At 37.0% G+C, this 20,741-nt stretch overlaps 1 protein-coding gene across 1 annotated transcript in view; it reads right to left on the minus strand.

The window, feature by feature from the left end:
* Positions 1-8,077: 8,077 nt before the first annotated feature.
* Positions 8,078-20,741, minus strand: part of LOC141387100 (uncharacterized) — an 87,381-nt gene continuing 74,717 nt past the window's right edge. The window contains exon 2 of the mRNA XM_073956237.1: positions 8,078-10,730. The gene's annotated coding sequence lies outside the window, so the exon portion shown is untranslated. The remainder of the gene's footprint in view (positions 10,731-20,741) is intronic.

Raw genomic sequence — 20,741 nt, forward strand, 5'->3', positions numbered from 1 at the left:
AACTTTTTCATGTAAGTATATTTTGTTTTTGTCGAAGAAAATTTTACAAAACAAACAAATAAAATTTTATTCATTTATTTTAATTTTAAAATGAGATTTTATTCATTTTATTGCTTTCAAAGTGACACACATGTGTATATGTATGTATATAACCATAAAAATGATATATAATTGAAGTAACTTCGTCTTACCAAACAGTGGAAATATACACAACACATTCACACATATGGTATGGTATTTCGTATTAATTTCCTGTGTAGTTGCCTCTTTCCACGACGGTAGAAAAATAAATAATATTTGGTAGAGCAGCAGCTTTTCCTCTGTGATGACATTAAAAATAATGCCAGGAAATTGAAATATGTTCCAATTATATTTCATGGCCCAAGGGATTGGTTTTTTTCGTTTTGTTTTCCTTCTACAAGATATTGATATTGTCATTTGGAAGATACGGCTGTGTGTGTTTTGTATGATTTTTTTACAGCAATTCCATGTGGGGGCTGTTTCATCTTCAAGCATGTCTTTCAATTAATATCGATGACTATAATGGTTTGTGGTAAAAAAATATATCAATTGTCTTTATAGATTTATCTTCATTCTCTCTCATTATTGCCTCTGTCAATGCGTTTAAATGCTTCTTGGTCTTATTGTGTGGAGGAAAACATACGTTGGTTTGTATGTGAGAGAGTGTGAAAGAAGGCTGCATTGTTCCTCTACTAATTGTTGTGGTCTTCTGTCATTGATGTCCTAACATTCTATCCAACATGTTGAATGTATAGTGTCCTTTTATATTCAACTAAATGCTCGTTACCGATTGTGGTTTGCTATTGAGTTTCTTTATGGGGCAGATGGATAAATGATGCTTAATGGTTACCCATAACCATTTATTATTGTGGATAATTATTTCAAAAGATAGGTGTAGCTATTTTTTGTATAAAACGATCAATATAGTACAGTACCAATTATCTCAGTATCAACGGCATTATTGATTGTATTCGATTAGGGATGTCATTTGAGATTTTATCTAACCATTTAGAATTGTGAAAGGCAATCAAGTGATGGTATTGCGTAGTATGTTTGTCCGAAATTAGTTTCAGGCAATTTGGAGTCGACTTAGGCCTGTCCGTCCGGCTGTCTGTCTATCAGGCTGGTGCCACCGGTAGCTGTCGGAGGTAGATCCTTCCAGACATAGATTAGTTACGAATATAAATTCCTCCGGGAACCCCCCCCACTGAATTTGTTTGCAGCTGTTACAATTTTTTTTTCGGTGGTCAGTCCATACTTTTTGGATAATGTCCGAAAAAAAGCATTAAAAGCCCTACCAAAACTAACTAAAACGATTGATGATTTATTGAGTTATGAATTGATTTAGTCGAAACTTTGCATATCGTATAATTTCTTCCAAACATACAACAAGTACCAATAAGATCTATATTGGACAATAATTTCGGGTACCTCCCTCATAAAAGTTTAAATTTCCAGACTAAGTGCTGTGCGTGTATCGTCATGAAATTTGTACTTCTTTACAGCGATATAATGTATTTTGTGTCCATGCTTCTTTAAATATAGTCCAGTCAAAATAGACATGCGTATAAGGGGGAAATAGCAAAAATTCCCACAAAGCTGAATTTTGGTGGAAATCTAGGGTTTTGCCATTGGAACTAACGTCCTAAAAGTCCCCATTGATCCTATGTGAACAAACGAAGTTATTCAGCGTCAAAATTTAATTTTTGGAGGCCTTATTCATTATACATTATCCTAACAAGGGTATATACACTTTCATACTTGCAAAATGTGCCTCATAGAAATAATGGTTTTAAACCCCAAGTTTGTTTGGACGAAATCCGTTTCAGACAATTTGGAATTGATTTAGCCATATCCGTCTGTCTGGCTGGCTGGAGCGCACGATAACTCTCGAACGGATCAACCGATTCGGTCCAAAATTTGGCCTTCTTATTATTTTGTCTGAACTTAGTTTAAGTTCGAAGATGGGTTGTTTCGGTCCACTTCTTCCGGTAACTCCCCCGCAAAAGTTCGGAAATGTTTGGAAAATATGTGCGCTCGATAACTCTTGAAGTGAGTAACCGATTTGGTTCATGCTTTGCTCATCGTGAAATTTCTACCAAAGTTAAATGAGGCTCCAATATGGGCTCAATCGGTTAACTCCTTGGGGTACCTCCTACACAAAATTTCGAAAAAGTTCAGTTTAGTATCTGCTCTCAAATCCCTTTGATTTTTGTTATAGCAACTTGTGTTCACTGCGCCCCATACTATGATACAAGTTTCATAAGGGACAAGTCCATACTTTCTGAGAAAATAGCCTGAACGTTGGAAAAAACCTCTTTTTGACACCGTATGTAATGGTTGGAGCGCCAGATAACTTTCGGACGGATCTGCCGATTCGGTCCAAAACGTGGCCTTCATAATATTTTGTCCAAACTTACTTTAAGTTTGAAGATAAGCCATATCGGTGCACACGATAACTCTTGATGGGAGCGACCGATTTGGTCCATACTTTACGCATCCTAATATATCTACTAGATATAGATCAGGTTTGAATATGGACTATATTTGCCCATTCCTTCGGGTACCTCCCACACAAAATTTCGGATAAGTTCACTTTAAGAACTGCTCTTGACTAACTTTGATTTCTGTTGAAGCAACGTGCAATCGCTGTCTCAATTGCAACTGTAAAAGTTTTTCAGTGGCAAGTCCATACTACTTGGGAAAACAGCCCGAAAGTTTTAAAAAGCTCCTATGGTACCATATGTAGTAGCTATGAGAGCACAATAACTCTAGAACTGATAAACCTATTTGGTCCAAAATTTGGCCTTCGTCATATTTTGTCCAAACTTTGTTTAACTTATAAAATGGCCCACATCGGTCCTTTCCTTAGGATACCTCCCCCACAAAAGTTCATCATTTGTGTCCAATTGCAGCTTAGGGTCTGTTCGGAGATCTTTTGGAAATTTATACCGATGATGTTCTTTGTGGTCCTGTTTACAGCTATATTAAATTTTTCGTGGGCAAGTCCATGCTTCCTGGCATACTGGTCCAACAGGTGTACCATAACCCACTGAAATTACTAGTGGACGCGATATCTGTCGAGAAGATATGACTCTCAAAATAAGATCCACTTCCGTAATGCACTATTTCGGACCATTCCCTCCTTTGCAAAACTTTTGTATTTTCATCCTAATCCACATTTTTGTCGGCAAGTTCAAATGTCCAAAAAGTGCCACAAAATTCCAATCCAAATAGGCTGAGGGTATTTCTCTGTCCGCAAAGCCGACTGATACTTGTTTACTTGTTTTTCATAAAATGACTCTAATATGCAATAACTCTACTAAACACGCTCCGATTTTGTTGGATGTTTTTTATAATAGGTATAATTTCGTTCTTTAAGGGAAAATATAGTTTTTGGGGGACATACCAGGTTACTTTAGTCGTTCAACCTGAATACGTACGTATTTCCCTCATAATTTGCATATAAATGATGGGTTTTTTTAGAACCGTTATATCTAAAGAATGATTCATTCTAGGAAAAATATTAAACATATATGTAGATCAAACTTGTATAGCATTTTTCTGCCAATATTCTAGTAATTTTTTGTTTAGACCCACCGTTTTCAAGAAAAAATCCGAAAACCTAAAAATCCCTAAATTTTGAACTTTGACCCCGAATCACTGTTTTTGCACACGTGGGATTGATGGGGACTTTTAGGACATTGCTTCTAATGGCAAACCCTAGCTCTCCACCATAATTCAGCTTTGTGGGATTTTTTGCTATTTCAATGTGCAGTTTCACTGCACTATTGGTGACTCAAAACCAGTAAATAGTCCTATGGCTATCAACTAAGTGGCTGGTTTTCACAATAACTATCTTTCGATAGCAATGCCTTACAAAAATAGATTCAGTTCCAAGATGGATGGGTATACATAGGTCAATTTTTCTTTCAGGTAACTCCTCTGCAAAAGTTCAGCATTTTTGCGCTTTAATCCAGTTTAAGACCACTTCTCGGATCGTGTTTTAATAACAGCTAGTCGTTGTGATCATGTCTTACTTACTTAGTTGGCCCTCTACATAACATTTGTCCTCTAAGCCGAACTAGGAAAAGATTTTCATTATCCTTTATTTGTTGTTTTATTTCTCCAATTTGGAATACCTTGTTTTACGATCTTGTCTCCCACTTGTTTATTCCATCATAGCCTTGGCCTTCCAGTTCTGCATGAACCGCCATGCGATCCGTATTTATACGCCTTTTTAGGGGGTTCATTATCGATCATTCTAATGGCATGACCTAGTCAACGCAATCGTTGTATCTCGATACGTTTAAATATACTGATGTCTTTGTATACATGATACATCTCGTGGTTCATACGACGTTGACATTCACCGTCAACGCATATTGACCCGTATATATTTCGAAGAATTTTTCTCTAAAACAAACCAAGCCTTATCTGTTTTTTTCGGAACCATACATTAGTGTTTGATATACTGGTTTTGTTTTTGAACTGCTTACTCAAGCCAAAGTGGGTACCACCGTGGTGCAATGGTATGAACACCCACCTTGAACGCTGAAGATCCGGGTTTCGATTTCCAGGTCAGACAACATGAAATTTTCAACGGTGCAAAATACCCCTCAGTGTAATGTTTGTGACATTTCTATACAAGCTGTGTCGTAAGACACGACGTTCGGACTCGGCAATAAAAAGTAGATCCCATATCATTGAGCCAATATGAATCGGGGTGCACTCATTTATATTAAAGAAATCCCTTCGTCCCTTCTGGGATGTTTGTGGAACAAAATTCATTGTGATTTGTATGTAACATAGAAGTTTGAAACACGGATTTCTCAAAATGGCATTTTGGAATGCGGTGCCCACTGTAGCTCGAAAACGGATGATGCGATCTTCATATGTTTTTGTGGGATTATTATACACATAATAGGCTTGTACTTAAGCGAGAGACTTACAAAAAAACTATTTTTGACAGATAGCAAAAAAATAATCAATTTGTTTAGATAAATCGAAATTTTGACTTTGACAGTTCACAATTTTTTTAAAAATGGATATTTTTTATTCCGTTTCGCTTAAGTACAAGATTATTAGGTTCTTAACGTTCCCACAAAAGCATATGCTGATCGGTTTATTCGTATTCGAGCTACAGTGGGCACCGCAAACTGCTTTAGTAAAAACAGTGTTCCGTAGGCGGCCATTTGTCAGAACACTGTGCAATATATTTCAAAAAAAACCGAAGGTAGCTCAAGGCGCGATCTATCAGATGAATACAAAATCTTCTAAAAATGTTTGGTAGATTTCTTGTAAAAAAATCATGAAAAATTACATTTTTCATGGTCAATATGTGGCCATGACCCCTTAAACCAAATAAGTATCTTTGCTTCGATGTGTATATTTGTATACCGGGCTGTTTCGATCAGATGTTTATCTTTTGGCCAATAATATATATAATAATTGTTCCACACACATCACAGAAGGGACAAGGGAGACTTCTCTCATATCAATGAGTGCACTCCGATTCATATTAGCTCAATGATATGGGACCTACTGTTTATAGCCGAATCCGAACGGCGTGTCTAAGACACCACTTGTAGAGAAGTTTTACAAGGCTGAAATACTCAGGAAATGTCGCCAACATTCCTAATGGGTATTTTGCCACCGTTGAAAAATGTTTGATGATGCCTGGTCGGGGAATCGAACCCACGACCTTCAGCGTGCAGGGCGGGTGTGCATACCATTGCACCACGGTGCCACCCAATAATATACTTCTTCTTATTTCACAACTGATGTTGTTTGTTGGGTTTATGGTGGTGCCGAAGTAGATGGAGTCTTTAACTACCTCAAAATTATAGGTGCCAACTTCCCAAGTTGGCCTAAGCTCTTTAGACGTTTTGTCCGTCGATATCAAGATGATATTGTAGCCCTTTATAGGCAGACCTACGTTCGCGGATTCTCCTTCGACTTTCTTAAATGTATCAGTAAAATTTTTTACTGATCGACCCATGATGTCAATATCATCAGCATAAGCAGGTAATATGTGGCTATTGGTGTATTTGTAAAATTTCTTTTGACGTTTGCGTCTCATATAACTTTATCCAGCAGGAGGTTGAAGAGATCACACGAATCACTTTCTGAGTCGATTTTTGCATGGCCGTCCGTCCGTTCGCAACGTATCGGTCGCATTTATTGTGCGATTCAGCTGAAAATTGAGGAATATCATTTTTTAGCCATAGAAGGAACGCTATTGATTTCGGTGTAACTCGGTTCAGATTTGGATATAGCTCCCATATATACATATTTTCGGCCGATTGCACGTATTTACTGCACCAAACACGCATATACATATGTCCCATTTTGATGAAATTTGGAATGTGTGACTGAATTCGGTCTAGAAATAAATGTGCTAAATTTTATCGAAATTGGTTCCTATTTGGATATAGCTCCCATATATATTTTCACCCGATTGCGCTTATTTCCTGCACCAAACCCGCATTACATGTTTGATTTCGATGAAATATGCCTTTCGTAATATTTTGGGCAAACTCCGTTTAAGTTAAAAAATACGGCTCGCCCACTCCTTGCGGTACCTCCCGCACAAATCTTCTTCTGTAAAATGTTGTGAACGATAACTCTTGAATGGTATAAACGATTTTGTCCAAACATTGCACATCGTATTATTCTTGCCATATATAGATTGGGTTCGAATATGGACAATATCGGCCCACTCCATCGGGTACCTCCCACACAAAATTTGGGAAAAGTGCAGTTTAAGACCTCCTCTCGGATCGTTTTGATTTTTTTTCAGCAGCTTGTTCTTGGGGCGCACTTTTTCGGGGGCAAGTCCATACTTCCTGAAATAATGGCAAATAAATCCAAGAAACCATGGTGGCATCAACTAAAATTGTAAATCCACCAAATAACTGTCGCAGGGAGTTTCTGATTGGTCCACACTTTGTACATCGTATTATTTCATCCAGCCATGTATCAGGTCGGAATATAGACTTTATCGGTCCCGTACTCCTGGTACCTGCCATACAAAATTTGGGTAAAGTGCAGTTTGAGGACTCGTCTCGGATATACATATGTATTTAAAAATTGTTGTTGTTTGTTTTCACTGTCACTATTACAACTGTACACAATTTTCCAGAGTAAGTCCATACTTCCTGAGATAATTTGCCTTCCTCAAGCTCTCAAACTTTTTTAAAATTCTTTCCTTGCTGAAAATGGAACCGTTCTTGTACCCTCCACCATAGTATGGAGGGTATATTAAGTTTGTTTTTCTCTTTGTAAGACATCGAACTAATCATTTGCGACCCTATAAAATATATATATTCTTGGTCATGATCAAATTATAAGACGATCTAGCTATGTCCGTATGTCCGTCCGTCTGTTGTAATCACTCTAGCGTCCGCATTAATTGAGATAGAACGCTAAAATTTTGAACCCGAGTGCCTTTTTCCATTTTTCGTAGGCAGGTCATGTTAGATCCACGTTTTGGTATAGCCCCCATATAAGGGTACACCCAAATAAGCTGAAATTTGACATTGACCAAAAGACTTCTCCACTAAAATTTCCAATATTGGTCCACGTTTTGGTATAGACCCTGTAGAAAACGAGGGTTTAATATTTTCTAACAAAATGCATTTTATTTATTTGATAAAAAATCCGAATTACATGAACGAATGCTTCCGACTGACTAAACATCATTTTGGAAAATGTATTTCATGGTGGAGGGTATAAAAAGTTCGGTCCGATCGAACTTATCGCTTTCTTAATTGTTGGTATATGTCAATGATTTGGCATGCTCCCGCCACCCATTACGGTTCCACGTATTTGGAAGCAAACTCGTGATACAAAAGCAATATATTTTATAAGCGGCATAATTTGTATGCTTGCTTCTTTTTTTGTCAGAGGCTGAGGGTATATCACCACGACCGCCAGCACATCTGACTAATACTTTCTTCCTTGTTTCTCCCATTCTTTTACTTATTCTGAATGTTCTTCTTCTGTTAGAATCAACCATTACCAATTTTATTCAACCATTGAAATGAAACAAAAGTTTATTTTCAAAAATTTGATTTGCTATTTATTTTAATCATCTTACATTTAGATACTCGTATTTGTCTTAGTTGCTAGTCTAAGTTCTAATAAAATTCCTCTGTTCTATATCGAAAGATTATAAAAAGCTTCTTACAAATGCTGTGTATTTTATTATAACTAGCAAGCTAATAATTTTTGTTCTTTTTATCAGGGCTTCGGAGTCGGAGTCTGGAGTCGGAGTCTAGCAAATTTTGCTGGAGTCGGAGTCGGAGTCGGAGTCTGGAGTCGTGAAAAAAAGCTCGACTCCGACTCCGGCAAAATGTTTTTTTCTACATTTATCAAAAGAGTTGTTATTTTTTTATGATAGAGAGATTAACTTTATTAACATTTTGATAAATCGTTTATTCATTTTATAGGAAATCTATGAGTAAACTTGTAAGCAAAGGATTTATTATATTTAGTAATGTTGCATGACAATAGAATTATAATTGCATCTTTCAATATGAATCGATTTCTTAATATACCATCACATTTATGATAAAACTTATATACACTCTGGAATACTAGTTTTAGATCTCACATATTTATACTTCACAATATAATGTGGAAAAAGTATTATAAGTTTATTTTGTCCACAATTAAGGGGTTATGGTCACTTATTGTGCACGAAAAATGAAATTTTTCATGAATTTTTACAAGTAATCTACCAATTTTTTCCAAAAGATATTGTTTTCATCTGATTTATAATACCTTGAGCTATTTTCAGATTTTTTTTTTTGAAAAATATTGCACAGTTTTCTGACAAATGGCCACCTACGAAACACTGTTTTTACTAAAGCAGTTTGCGGTGACCACTGAAGCTCGAAAACGAATAAAACGATCAGCACATGTTTTTGTGGGATCATTAAGAACATAATAATCGTGTATTTAAGCGAAACGAATTAAAAAATATGCATTTAAAAAAAGGGAACTGTAGAAGTCAAAATTTCGCTTTCGTAAAATCTGTAAGTAACAAATTACTGTTGGCATACCTATATTCATATTTCGACACAATAAAACGAAAAAGAAATGTGACCCGTCCCACAGAGGGGAAATTTGTGTTAAAAGTTGATCAAAAGTCCTAGAAAGCTCATTTATACTTCGTTTGATATAATATTTTGCACAAAGCATATCTTCTGCACAAGGATTAATCCTATAGAAATTAATGAAAATCGGTCCAGATTTGGATGCAGCTTCCATATATATTCGCATCTGATATGAGATAAAAATGCACCAAAATCACTGAAATTTGACACATGCAACCTGAACTAGCCTTAAAAAACTTTGAGCCAATTTTCAAACAAATCAGTACAGATGTATATATAGTCCCATATACATATATTTCATTCCAAATTTTATTTTTTGAAATTTTCTTAAATTAAATTTTTCTCAATTCACATGAGAAAAGCCGTGAATGTTTCTGAATAATGCAAACATATTTGATAGGTGTTGGTTTAGTCTAATAAATTAGAGCCCCGGTTATAACGCGGAGCAAAATTTAGTGTGAGTAAACCTTTCAATTCCATATAAAAATATTTCATATTTTAGTTGAGAAAAATTAGATTTTTTCGGAATGGCGCAAATATGCGCAATTTTTTATGATTGAATCTGATATTTGAGGCTCAATCGCATAAAACATTAGAAGAAACTATGGTCGGGAAACGACGGGGAAATAGACTTTTTCACTATTGAAATTGTAGTAATCCTAAAAATGATCATAAACAATTTTCATAAAGAGGATATGTATTACCATTATTAAAGAGCAAAGATTTAAAATCAATCTGAAAATTTTAAATGCTAATCTTGTTCGGAGACTATACAAAAACAATAAATCTTGAAAAATATAAGTTTTCGCGAAAATAATATCATTTTAATGTTCACCTAATTTCTTAGTTTTCGTAAGGCTGAGTTCAATCGACTGCTGCATTGGATTGGTTAATCTTACAAAGTCAAGGATGGTTATAGCAAATGTAGAAAAGAGTCTGGTTGCCGTTTATCAACATTTTTTCATAAAAAACGATTTTCATATTTTGAGTTTTGAGCAACTTTATGCCTAAGTTTCCCCTCTGTGCGTCCGTACAAAAAAAAAATTTAATCAAACTCGTCAGTTCTACTTGTTTTTGTTTTAAATTGATAATCTGAGGGTATACTCGTACATATATTTCGGCAAAATCTACTGAAACTTTCTAAATTCTTTCTGTTGTTGTTCTTTTTGATATAAGATACAGCAGATTCAATACGGAACATCAATTTTACATCGCATTGCATTACAAATTGTCTTAGAGAAAAGAACAGATAAGCATATAGGGTCCTAGTATAGGAAAAGTTGAAAAATTTAGCAAATTTTATTAATTTTTAGTGGTATAGGAAATTACCCTCGGAGTCGACTCCGGAGTCGGAGTCGTGACAAAAAACTGGCCTGGAGTCGGAGTCGGAGTCGAAGGAAAAATGGCTCGACTCCGAAACCCTGCTTTTTATTACATATTTTATATGGGTATAAACAAGGAAACAATAGTAAACGCCTATGATACACCTTTAGACGGCAGGGAGTGAAGGGAAATGTCCCGTAGAAGAAAAAGCTTTCCATTGGCGAAGTGGTGTAATGTAGCTCCAAAACAAAAGGCTTTAATTTTCTGAAAAGAAATGGAAGAAAAAAAACAACAAAAATTAGAATTTTAGTGTAAACAGTATAAGGTTAATTAAGATATTTACAATGTCACAAATATTATACAATATCCTTGTTTATTCTTTTGTATATTTGCCTTATAAAAATTGACATCTTTATGCGGATGCTTAACATGTCAATTAAGCACACACTGGGTACATTTTTATCTCTACATTTATCCATTACCTTTTTTGACTTTGTCAGGAAACAAATTGTCACCCTTTCGTTTGCAGTGTTGTTTTGTTTTTTTTTTTTTTTTCTATCTAAACTGTCTCTCGTTGAATGTCTCTGACATAGATGTCGAAGTCTTTGGGGTGTCTCTACCTTAAGCTGGCATATCATACAATTCAGATAAGCCTTTTAACTTTGTTATAACACATAAATGTGTCCCTCATACCATCTTTATGTTCTTCCTTAGATGATGTGTATGCATTTCAGTGCCTATGTCTGTCACCATTCACCTGTACTTACATACATATATACATAAAAACATACATATGTGTGTAGACATGTAAAATGTAAATGTTTTCTTTTTGTTTCTTTTATTCAAGCTTAACAAGATAAGTGACAGTTGAAAATATCTGATTTACTGTTGTAGTTGTTGTATCATGTCTTTATACCCGCATCAATGTTGTTATGCCACGTCAGAGGACATTTTGGAAGGAAATGTTTGAGAGAAACAAGAACGAACATTTTTCTTACAAACACCTCACACTCAAAATGTAAGAATGTAAACACAAATAAACAAACAACTATACATATGGTTTTTTATGGATATTAATTTATGGAGCAATCGGCATTGGTGCAGTATGTCCGTAATTTAAGGATAAAATATTGTGATATACACTTACGTTATTTTTGACATAGGTTGTGGGCCTATAGAGGTGAATTTATTGAATTTATTAATCTGTTGCACATTGGTCCAAATAATTTATATAGTGGCGAGAAAGTCAACCAATCAATTTATTAAATTGAGCAATAGCTGTGCGGACGGAGATATGCCCTCAGCCACTGACCAAAAAAAAAAAAAAAAAAAAAAAAAAAAAAAATAAAACAAACCAAACCAAACCAAACCAAACCAAAAACCATAATTATGCTGTATATAAAATATATTGATTTTGTATCACTAGTTTGATTTAAAATCTGTACCTACCGTAATATGTGTCTATACGAAATCATTGACATATACCAACAATTTTTAGTAACCAAACTTCTTCATAAAGGACTCGAAATAATAAATTACGTTAAACTAAGTTTGAGAGAAATTTTAGAAAAAGTTTTAGAGTTATCTTTGCACAATAGCCATATTAGTATGTGCCGGCAGGGTTTTGGAGCTTTTGGGCCATTATCTCAGGAAGTATTGACTTACTCCGGAAAAAATTGTACTGTTGTAAATGAGGCCGCTAGAACAACCTTCTGAAAAAAGAATCAAAACGATGCGAGAGGAGTTCTTAAACTTCACTTTTTCCGAATTTTGTGTGGTAGGTAGCCGACGGCGTGACCGATTAAGTCCATATTCCAACCTGGTACATGCCTGGATAAAAGTCTGCACCAATCAGAAATTCCCATCCTGAATTATCTTGCGGATTTGCTATTTTGGTTGGTGCCGTCAGGGTTTCTTGGAACTTTTAGGCCAATAGCTCAGGAAGTATGGGCTTGCGCATGAAAAAATTGTACCGTCGTAAAGGGAGCCGCAAGGACAACATACTGATGAAAATTTCAAAACGATCCGTTAGGAGCTTTTAAACTCCACTTTATCCGAATTTTATGTGGGAGGTACCATATTCGAACCCGATCTATAGATCAGGATCTTTACAGAATTTTGTTTCTCTTTTTGGACATTTGAGCTTGTCGCCAAAAATGTGGATTAGAATTAAAGTTTAAAAGTGTTATACGGAGGAGTTACTTAAAGCAATGGACCGACTTGGTCCATTATGGAAGAGGGTCTTATTTTGGGAGTCATATCTTTTCGAGAGATATCGGGCCAGTATGACAGGAAGCATGGACTTGTCCACCGAAAACATAATATCGCTTTTAACAAAACCATAACTAACAGCATCGGTATATACATTCCCATTCCCAAAGGATCTTTGAACAGACCCTAAACTGCACTAAGACACAAATTTTTAACTTTTATAGTGAAGGGACCCTAAGGAAAGTAGCGATATGTGCCATTTTAGAAGCTAAACTTAATTTGGACAAAATATTAGGAGATCCAAAGTTTGGACCAAATTGGCCGCCCCGTTCAAGGGATATCGTGCACACCACTTTTTTGGTGAATTTTTTAAATATTGGGGAGTTTTTACACCTTTCTCAAGAAGTATGGACTTGCCCCCTGAAAAAACTTTTACCGTCGTAATTGAGGCAGCGAATGCAAGTGGCTTCAACGAAAATCAAAGTGATTCGAAAGCAGGTCTTAAATTGAACTTATTCGAAATTTTGTGTGGGAGGTACCCGAAGGAGTAGACAAATATAGTCGATATTCGATCCTGATCCATATCTGGTAGATATATTACGATGTGTAAAGTATGGACCAAATCGGTCACTCTCATCAAGAGTTATCGTGCGCACAATTTTTCCGGACATTTTTGAACTTTTGTGGGGAAGGTACCTGAAGGAGAGGACGGACAATTTTAGAAGTTTAACTAAATTTGGACAAAATATTAGGAGATCCAAAGTTTGCACCAAATTGGTCGCCCCGCTCATGAGATATCGTGCATACCATTTTAGTGACATTTTTTAAATATTGGGGGGGGGGAATGCCGGAAGTTGTGGACTGGTATCGCCCATCTTCGAACTGAAACTATGTCTAGACAAAATATGACAAACGTTAAATTTTGAACCAATTCGGTTGATTTGATAGGGGGTTTTTAAACCTTTCGTACTGTTTTCTCAAGAAGTATAGGCTTGCCCCAACAAAAATCAAAGTGATTCGAGAGCAGGTCTTAAAGTGAACTTATTCGAAATTTGGGAGGTACCCGAAGGAGTCGACAAATATAGTCCACATTCGAACCTGATCTATATGTGATAGATATATTAGGATGTGTAAAGTATGGAACAAATCGGCCACTCCCTTCAGGAGTTATCGTGCACACAATTTTTCCGAACATTTCGAACTTTTGTGGTGGAGGTACCTGAAGGAGTGGATCGATGTGGCTTATCTTCGAACTTAAACTAAATTTGGACACAATACTACGAAGGCCCAATTTCTAAACGAATCGGTTGATCGGTTCGAGAGTTATCGTGCGTTCCAGCCAGCCAGACTCACCGACGGAAGTGGCTAAATCAAATCCAAATTGTCTGAAATGGACTTCGTCCAAACATACTTGGGGTCTACAACCATTTTTTCGATGATGTGCCTCATCGAAAGTTAGCATAAGTGCTGTGGTTATAAAAATACACATACATTGGTGGTAGCCAAAAAAGTGGGTCAATATTCCCCCTTAAGAGTGAGATTCCTTGTAATTCTCGCGTTTTAGGTGTATTAACGAAAATTCTCTGAGGAACAATTTTGTGGGAAGTTTTAACCCGTCTAGCTTAAAAGAAAACTTTTGGTGCATTTTTTTTTAATTTTAGATTAGATTTGCCATTGGTATGACCTAATTATTGTGTTGACCATTGGTTTACATAACTATTAGTTACGAAGATGTGGTCTCACCTGGGAGAATTCGCTGCTCCTGAATTCCACGTATGTCTGGCGTTCACACACTTAATTAGTTATCCAATGCCTTAAATTTGACTGGAGGGAGTGTACTTGATGTCCTCAAACACTAAATAGGACCACATACACTATCTTTGGTAAAAATTTCACATTTAAGGTAAGTTCGAGGATCCTGATCTTAAGCGAAAATATTGATGTTTTGTGAAGGAACAAGGAAAAACGTATCAATCAGCTGGGCCGACAGAGATGTACCCTCAGCCTCGGACCTTATGAAAAAAGGTAATCACAATACCTCTGACGTCAATAGGGTTTTTTGTTTTGAGTTTTTGGACCAATTCTCAGGAAGTACGGACTAGCTCCCGAAAAAAATTGTACCGTCGTAACTGAGGCCAACAATTAAAAAACAGTCCCCGACAAGTCCTTTAACTGCACTCTTTCCAAACTTTATGTTGGAGGTACCTGAAAGATTGCTTCGACGTAGTCAACATTCGGACATTATCCGAGTCTATATGAAATAATACGATGTAAATGTTTGGATAAATCGGTATCTCCCATCGAGGGTTATCATACGTACTTCTCAGTTTAGTTGTTAAAATCTAATCTCGAAACGTTTTGATTGTTCTTGCAGCCCATATTATGATGATACATGTTTTTTAGGAGCAAGTCCATATTTCTGGAGGAAATTACCTGCACGTTGCAGAAACCCTTACGGCCACCATGTGTAGCACGACAGATCTGTAATCGGATACAGCTTTGGTCCAAACTTAGCATTTCGAAATATTTCTTCAAATATACTTTGCAGCAAAATGGAGGTGAAAGTCTGGGGCACGGAAAATTCCTCTTGGGGAAGAAAGGCCTTGGTCCGCCGTGAGTCGAATTTCCGCGTTATGGCGTGATGAAGTTTTTGCTAGAGACCCTGTATGCCATCAGGAATTAGCGTTTTATCTTTGTTCACTGTTGTCAAATCAAGTGAGGATTATTTACGTAGAGCTCTTCGACTTTCTAACTTCGCTTCCTTCAATGTCCTTCTTCCGTTATTTTAAGAGCCGTTATTAAAATACCACAAGATGACGTTTTTCAGCTTCCAAATTTTCTGCAAAAATGTCGCTCAGCTCAATTCTAGGTATGGCTAATCGATTTTGTCGCGTTTTCGTGGTCGTTTTGTGCATTCCGGTACAACCTCCCCTACAAATGTTGGAAAATATTCGCCAAAATGGTAAGCACGATATTTCTTAAACGGATCAACCAATTTGGTCCAAACTTTGGATATCGAAATATTTTGACTAAATTAAGTTTAAGGTCGAAGATGGGACATATCGGTCCAGTTCTTAGGGTACCTCCCTCAAAAAAGTTCAACAATCTTGTTTAGGTGCAGTTTTTTTACCGAACCTACATCTTGTGGTCCTGTTTACAGCGATATTATGTTTTTCCTGGGAAAGTCCGTGTTTCCTGATATAATGGTCCAAAAGCACTAAATTATACAGCGACCAACTGAAATGACTGGTGTCGGCAATATCTATCGAATGGATTAGCTCTCCTAAATAAGACCCACTTCCAATATAGATAATGCAGTCCATTCTTTCAGGTACCACCTCCGCAACACTCTTGAGCAGTTTTTATGGTGATTGTTTTTCGCTAAATATGTAAGCTCGTTATAAGTACCGGTGTGGAATACAGTTGCCCAGGTGACAGCACGAAGAAGTCATTAATTGTTCCACAAACATCCCATATGGGACAAGGGAGATTTCTCTCATATCAATGAGTGCACCCCGATTCATATTAGCTAAATGATAGGGGACCTACTGTTTATTGCCGAGACCCAACGGCGTGTATTAAGACACCATTTGTATAGAAGTTGTACATGACTGAAATACTCAGGAAATGTCGACAACATTACTGAGGGGTATTTTGCCGTTGTTGAAATGTTTGATGTTGCCTTGTCGGGGAATCGAACCCACGATCTTCAGTGTGCAAGGTTGGTGTACATACCATTGCACCATGAGGAAGTCATTTGCGACTTAGTTTGGACCAGGGTTTCGGAGTCGAGGTATTTTTGGCTCGACTCCGACTCCGACTCCAGGCGAGTTTTTTTTACGACTCCGGCTCCGACTCCGGGTCGACTCCGAGAGTGAATTCCTATACCACTAAACATGAATAAAATATGCACAAAATTTTAAGTTTTTCGTATATTTTGGAATATATAGGCTAATGTGTTAGTTTTTCCTTACATATTCATTAGAAAGGACATTCGTTCGAATACATTTGAGCATACCAATATTGTTTCTGCCGAATCTTACATTGAAAAACAGCAAAGTTAACAAGTTTTTGTCGATTTTCCTTTTTTGCACGATATTTATACTTTCTACTTTTTTCTGAAATTTATAAGTAGGGATCACCCCTTAAACTACAATCCAGAGCTCAAAATTTGGACTTTAGTGTGGAGTGGATAATTTTATTGAAATATTTGAGATATATTGTGTATACTACCCAGCACGTAGGCAGATAGATGTTTTCAGGAACTGAAAAATTAGCAGACGATGAGATTTCGTGCTTGAGAATATTCTACAAAATTTTGCTAAACAAATATTATGTAGGGTCGGTCCATTAGGACAAGAAATCTATATTGTCATGTTTTCATTGCGCTTTATCACTTTTACCCGATCCTTTCTCATGAAAACTCTATGATTATATATTTCGTTGAATTTCGTATATGATATTGATTTTGTAGAAAACTCGGATGCACATGAACTATCTCTGTTCCTGGCGGACAGATCCTGTTATTTGAATGTCTACATCTAAACGAATCCTAGAAGAAGATTGTCAGACTTCTGAGATATTTCGGGATGAATCTGTCGTTGACCAACGACAAATATGATGCCCTAATTCAGTAGCGTAACCATCTGAATTTCATATATAGTTAATAGATTATACGAAATTTACCGAAATTCCGAACAGGAATTTTTCCACCCCTAGTTCTTGACTTCCATTTTGTGTCACAGGGCATTCAGTAAGATTTCCCATAGAGATCACAATGTCTTTAATAGAAGACAAGGAAGACTTCTCATAAAAACAAGACGAGAATACTAATAGACCTTTGTGAGAAGACCAGTAAGACTTCTTAACTTTACTTTACATAAAAAAAAACTTTACTTTTGTTTCCAAAAATGTAAAGAAATTGGATCAACAAATATAAATATCCTGTAAATTGTCCCTTAACTTAGTATAATATACCGTTTGCATATATGTTTTCTTATACATTTCTTTTAAAATAAATAATTATTTTTAAAAAAATGTTCTTGTTCAAATGTTATTAATGTTATGTGTTAATGTTATATTTCTATAACGTGAAAAAAAAATTGCCCGGAGTCGGAGTCGAGTTATTTTTTTCGACTCAGACTCCGACTCCAGCAAAATTGCTCGACTCCGACTCGTAGACTCCGACTCCGAAACCCTGATTTGGACGATGAACTGGAATTAGTCCTGAATGTTGTTAAACAGTACCGTAACGTGGTTAGTTCCTACATCACTCTTCTTGGACCATTCTGAACTATGTTTGATTTCTGACTTTTTATTGGGCGTGTATTTCTTATTTCCAAAATAAACGCTCGCATTTTACAGATTTCTTTGGAACTCTTTGCTTAAGAACTAATTTATCCAATATATTTTTATACACGAACACAAACACCTAAACACACGAACACAATCACCGCTTTAGACAATTGCCCACCTCTCAGATCCTCGGGTAGCTGAGAGAACATTCCGAGACATCGTCACTAAAGCAGCCGTTTGCTTCATACCTGCTGGTCGAATACCGGAAATAAGACCAAATTTCCCAGCAGAGGCGACGGGACCAGCAAATGAACGTTATGAGCTTCGTCGTACGAACGCCGAAGACCCAAGAGTTAGAGAACTTACTCTTGAAGTCAACAGGCTAGTAGGCGAACATAAGCGAAAAAAGTGGCTAGACCATCTAAAGCAATGCAACATTAGTGCAGGAATAAGTAAATTGTGGGCAACGGTTAAATCACTCTCGAGTCCGGAAAACAAGGATGACAGAACGGCTGTTACTTTCAACGTCGTGACAGTAACTGACCCAAAGAGGTGCGCGTGTTATTTTAACCGCAGTTCATAGAGCACCCCGAGAGTGATAGGGCGAAGAGAAGTGCGCTATGCCGTATAAGAAGAGCTCTTCCAGCCGAGGAGGTACCACCACAATTTACGATGAGCGATGTTGCAGATGCCATCCGAAACGCTAAATCATCCAAAGCGTTGGGCCCGCACCGAATATCGATGGTAATGCTTAAGCAGCTGGATGAACCTGGAGTTGAGTATTTAACAAGTGTTCTCAACCTATCGTTAGCCACCCATGTTGTACCGGATGCCTGGAAAGTTGGCAGGGTGGTCCCGCTATTGAAGCCTGGCAAGGATGCCAGCAGAGATGAATCGTACAGGCCGATTTCACTACTGTCGCCAGTAGCAAAGATCCTGGAGGCGCTACTCCTCCCCACGATGAGAAGGTGTTTTCCAGTTGCCCAACATCAACATGGATTTCGGAAAATGCATATTACTACTACATCATTAGACGCCATATCCACACATATCAGTAGAGGACTGAACCAGAAAAGGCCGTGCGACCGAACAGTCATGGTGGCTCTTGACTTATCAAAGTCCTTCGATACCGTCAACCATGCCAAGCTGTTCGAGGATATAGAGAAAACTAATCTCCAGCTATATTTGAAACGTTGGGTAATCAACCATATGTGTGGACGCCAGTCGTTTGTAGAATTCAGAAACAAGAAGTCCAAAACCCGTAGAGTGAAACAGTGAGTTCCCCAAGCAAGGGTGATATCTCCGGAACTGTTTAACCTTTACCTTTCTGAAATTCCACACCCGCCAGACGACATAGAGATCGTGATGTATGCGGATGATTGTACGATCTTTGCGTCGGGCCCTATCGTCGATGACATATGTGATAGGTTAAAAGTCTACATAGTTGACCTAGTGCAGTTCTTCCATCTGAGGATTATGAAAATATCCGCCGCTAAATCCACAGCCACGCTGTTCACCACATGGAGGGCTGAGATGAGGCTCCCACTGAACATATTGATGCACTGATTCCGACCACTAACTACCCTAAAATACTGGGCAATAAGATCAGAAGTAGGAACAAGGTTCTCAAGTCGCTGGCCGGCAGCACTTGGGGTGCTGATAAAGAAAGCTTGTTGGCCACCTACAATGCAATAGGCCGGTCTGTGGTAAGCTATGCGGCGCCAGCGTGGTCTGCAAAGGTTAGCGCATCGCAGTGTAAGAAGATTCAAACCTGCCAGAATGCCGCACTGAGGACTGCAGCAGGGTACCTCCTCATGACACCTGTGGACCATTTTCATGAGGAGGCGTAGGTTTTACCGGTACATCAACACTACAAGATGTTTTCTATGCAGTACCTGCTTGTTTCTTACCGCAGTGAGCATCCCTGTCATGATTTAATGGACAGGCTCCCCCTACCCAGGCACGTCAGGAGAGACCTTCATGATCTAGAGAGAGAGGTCCAAAGGTATGCGTTGCTACAACAACAACAATATATTTTTATTGGTTTGTTTTAAATACATTTTTCCACATTTTCTTTGTTATCAACTTCTAAGTGATAATATGTTAAAATTTAAATTGATATAATCTTTATTTTAATGTTTGGTATTTGTTCTTCAATTTTTTGGCATGTAAAAAGAATTCCAAAGATAAATAAGCTTACGATTACAAAGGCGAAGGCATGGCTGTTCATGCATTCTTCGAATTTATCGCAAAGCTTATGTGTGTTTAATCTCATGGAATTTTTGGTAAATATAAAAAATTACTTTTATATTTTTTTATACTAATCCTTAGGGCTCATGGAAATTCTTAAGAGAAAATTAAAGCTTAAAAGGAATTATATGTCTTCTTACCATTAACACTGTTCCACACTACCTGAGACAGTTTGTATATTATTTTATTACGGAAACAGCAAATGTTATTATTAAGCATTGGTGAAGGGCCTACTTTAAGTCTTACCGTCCAAAATTCGTCCAATTTAGACCTAAAATTTTCCCATAGCTCTAAGGCCTCTATGATTGTTATATGGATTATGGTTAGTAGTTGTTATTTCTAAATGTATGTAAATTGTTTTTTTTTTAATTCTTTGTTATATCGTAATATCTGCAGACTAGTGTGTTTATAAATATTTTCTTTTTGTAATTTTTTCTGTCCATCTGTAACACAATAAATATTCTCCAGACGATTAAAATGTTATGTAGGATTTCCGAAGTATTTAAATATGAATGGAAT

This window comes from Musca autumnalis, unplaced genomic scaffold, assembly GCF_047663935.1.
Source record: "Musca autumnalis isolate F117 unplaced genomic scaffold, ASM4766393v1 scaffold_5, whole genome shotgun sequence".
NCBI classification, from domain to species: domain Eukaryota; kingdom Metazoa; phylum Arthropoda; class Insecta; order Diptera; family Muscidae; genus Musca; species Musca autumnalis.